At 44.4% G+C, this 3,947-nt stretch overlaps 1 pseudogene; it reads right to left on the bottom strand.

Moving 5' to 3' along the window:
• Nucleotides 1-801: 801 nt before the first annotated feature.
• Nucleotides 802-3,339, bottom strand: LOC117081922 (annotated as a pseudogene).
• Between the last annotated feature and the right edge of the window lie 608 nt (nucleotides 3,340-3,947).

Genomic DNA, 3,947 nt, shown 5'->3' with positions numbered 1-3,947 from the left:
AATGCTGTTAAGAATCAATCCAAACTGGATGTTTTTCATATGTAGAAATAATCCACATAGAGATAGTCATGTGACCTGTCTGTCCTCCTAAATCTCATCAGGAGGACTTCCCTAAGCTGGTGAGAGGATGTTGAGGGGGAATTGCCTGGAGGGAGATGATTTAAAAGGAAACTTAAAAGGCCTACGCATGGGGGTGGGAAAAGGTCTTAATAACCAGGAATTCAGAGGGACTTGAGGATGAGGAGCTAAGTCTGGCAGAGATGGGGATGGTGGAGAGTTAGAACAGGGGAGGAAAAGGAGGAAGGACAGAGACTTTCTCTTTTCTGCAGCTCCTTGGCCTGGCTTCTCTGCCCACAGCAGCTCTTGCACGTAACTTAGGGCCTTTTCACATTCCAGGAGCTGGCAGTGCCCTCAGCCAGGTATAGAGCCCTGTTGGGTTGGTTGGTTTGTCTTTTACCCCCTTTTGAATAGCAGCCCCCTGTGGCAGGCTGATGCCTTGGAGAACATCATTGTACTTGCTTCATGCCAGGCATGATGTGTTTTCAAACTGCAGACTCTTGGACACTAAGCCTGCTGCCTTCTCAGATGGAAACTTCTTTTCATTTTTCAGCAGGTCATTCACAGTCCCCACCTCATTCAGCCTCCATGGATGCTGCTTCCCTCACAGTTCTCCTAAATGCCAAATCCCTAGCACTCTGTGTCCCTGGCCCACTGGGTCATATATTTTATTTTAGTTTTAGTTTTTTAAACTCAAACATTATTTGTTACATAGGTATATATTACACAGTGATGGAATTTTACTGATAACTCGTGATGGGCTTTAAGATAGGATTCCTGGTAACAAGTACGGGAACCAGGGCTTCTAAACGTTCTGGATTGGCAGCGACGGGGGTCAGCCATCAGCAGGGTCCAGCCATACTGGATGAGGATGTCTTTGACCTTCTTGGAAGCCACTTCCACATATTTCTGGTAACAGGCCACCGGGGCTTTGGAGATGGACTGACAGCATGAATCTGGGCTACCCGACCAGCACCCTTCACTAGGACATGGATGTCCACGCCAGCAAATCGCTCCTTGCCCAGAAGCAGAACTGGTTCCAGCAGCTTGTAATGCAGTGTGCATGGCTCCATCATCTCCAGGGGCCACCTGTTCACTTCCATGAGGCCACTGCCATGTTTGAAGCCCGCCATGGCTGTGGTCATCTTCCTCTGTCCAAAGACCTGCATGGACTGCAGCAGGCTCTTGGCTATGGGCGTAGATGAGAGATCCTCACCATGCAGCACTGCCCCTGGAAAAGCCGATGTCATATATTTCAATGCACCCATTTTATAGAACATATGGGAAATACCTTAGAGTTCTTTCTGTTTTCTTTATTGAAATATAGCCAAAAAGTTCACGGACCCATAACACACAAGGAACTAGCAAGTGATAGATTCCTCTTATTTCTCAGTGTCTTGTCTGATGCAATCTGATTTTGGATAACTCATCTACCATTCATCCATTCATTTCACCGCCAACATAACACACCAAAAAAAAAAAAAAAAAAAAAAAATCCTAATACTTTTCTTTGTCAAGAAACTTAGGCCAGGCATGATGGCTCATGCCTGTAATCCCAGCACTTTGGAAGGCCAAGGTGGGAGGATCACCTGAGGTCAGGAGTTCGAGACTAACCTGGCCAACATGGTAAAACCCCATCTCTACTAAAAATACAAAAATTAGCCAGGCATGGTGGTATACACCTGTAGTCCCAGCTCCTTGGGAGCCTGAGGCAGGAGGATGGCTTGAATCCAGGACGTGGAGGTTGCAGTGAGCTGAGATTATACTGCTGCACTCCCGCCTGGGCGACAGAGTGAGACTCTAAATTTCTCAGCTTGTTATCTGATAAGAAGAAAAACAGAAAGGAAGGAAGGAAGGATGGAAAGGAACCTAAAGACTACAGGTAGTAAATGGCATTTAAGCTGGGACCCTCTCTCACATCATGTAATTTTATAACTAGTAATTATTCTGTCATTGAAGATACTTTATTTTATTTTATTTTATTTTATGTTTTTTTGATACAGAGTTTCACTCTTCTGCCCATGCTTGAGTGTAGTGTCACAATCTCAGCTCACAGCAAACTCTCCCTCCAGGGTTCAAGCAATTCTCCTGCCTCAACCTCCCCCTGCCTCAGCCTCCTGAGTAGCTGGGACTACAGGTACAGTGCCATCACACCTGGCTAGTTTCTATATTTTTAGCACAGACGGGGTTTCACCATGTTGTGCTAAACTCCTAACCTCAAGTGATCCACCTGCCTGAAGGCTGGTCTCGAACTCCTAACCTCAAGTGATCCACCTGCCTCGCCCTCCCAAAGCACTGGGATTACAGGCATGAGTCATGCCCGGCCTGTTTTTTTTTTTTTTGAGACAGGGTCTCACTGTGTCACCCAGGCTGGAGGGCAGTGGTGCAATCACAGCACACTGCAGTCTTGACCTCCCAACCTCAGGTGATCCTCCCACCTCAGCCTCCAAGTAGCTAGCCATTTTTTTTAAGTGAAAATTACTTTTTATGGCCATTACTATACCAATCTCAGAACTCAAGAGTCCTCAAATCTATGAAACACAGCTCTGAAAGGAGCTGCTTCAAATATTATCTTGTTTCAATTATTTCTGGGGTTTAGATTCATTTAGCACACTAAATACAGTATAGAAAGAGAAGGCAGAGAGGTGGAGAGGAGGGGGAGCCTGAGAATATGTTGCCAAGATGTTCTTTTTGTAGAAAATGACTGTTAAAGAAGGAAGAGCTCATTCTCTTATCCTTTTAAATCTCGCAGCTTCATAATCCTCCCTAAACCTGACCTTCCTTTCAACTTGTATTGGAAACTCTCCAGTACTGAAGTCTATTGTCCAACTCAAATGATAACCTTTCCTATTTTCTTTCTTCTTGCCCACCCTATTGCAAATAGGTGGCATGGTTTTTGCTTTTATTAAAACTTTTTTTGTAACCAACGTTTATTTTTATAAAAATATTCCATGCAACTAGTCTAGTGGTCAAATAATCCTACAAAGGTTTAGACCAAAAGCAACAGTTTCACTCCCACCCCTTCATCACTTCCTACCACTCAGAGGCAACTACTCAACTTGTTCAATTTATTGCTTTTTGGGTATATAATAAGAGTGGGAAAACAAAATTTATCTCTTTGGACATTTATCCTTGTTATATCTAAGAAATATGTACATATTATCTCTAGTTTGTCACATAGCATTTTTTTTTTTTTTTTGAGACAAGGTCTTGTTCTGTCACCCAGGCTGGAGCCCAGTGATTCACTGCAACCTCTACCTCCCAGGTACCAGGGATTCTCATGCCTCAGCCTCTGGAGTAGCTGGGATTACAGGCGTGCACCACCACACTCAGGTAATTTTTGTATTTTTAGTAGACACAGGTTTTCACCATGTTGGACAGGCTGGTCTCCAACTCCTGGCCTCAAGTGATCCACCAGCCTCAGCCTTCCAGAGTGCTGGGATTAAAGGCGTGAGCCACAGCACCTGGTCCATATAGCAATTTTTATGTTAGGCAATTGTGAAAAGCTTACACATGTGAACTGTTTATCTGATCAAGTTTATTGTTCTTCAAAATTCATGTAGGCCCAGCTACTAGGGAGGCTGAGGCAGGAGGATTGCTTGAGCCCAGGAGGTTAAGGTTGTAGCTCGCAATAATTGTGCTTGTGACTGGCCACTGCACTCCAGCCTGGGCAACACAGCAATAGTGACTTCAATGTAGTTCAAGCTTGTCCAAACCAGGGCCCTCTAGCTGCATGTGGCCCAGGCTTTGAATGTGGCCCAACATGAATTTGTAAACTTTCTTAAAACATTATCAGATTTTTTGGCGATTTTTTTCTTTAGCTCATCATCTATTGTTAGTGTTAACCTATTTTCACCGTGGCCCAAGACCATTCTTCCAATGAGGCCCAG

This window comes from Trachypithecus francoisi, unplaced genomic scaffold (assembly GCF_009764315.1).
Source record: "Trachypithecus francoisi isolate TF-2019V2 unplaced genomic scaffold, Tfra_2.0 Contig00257, whole genome shotgun sequence".
NCBI classification, from domain to species: domain Eukaryota; kingdom Metazoa; phylum Chordata; class Mammalia; order Primates; family Cercopithecidae; genus Trachypithecus; species Trachypithecus francoisi.
Note: the sequence above shows the minus strand (reverse complement) of the source record. Positions and strands in the feature narration are given on the sequence as shown.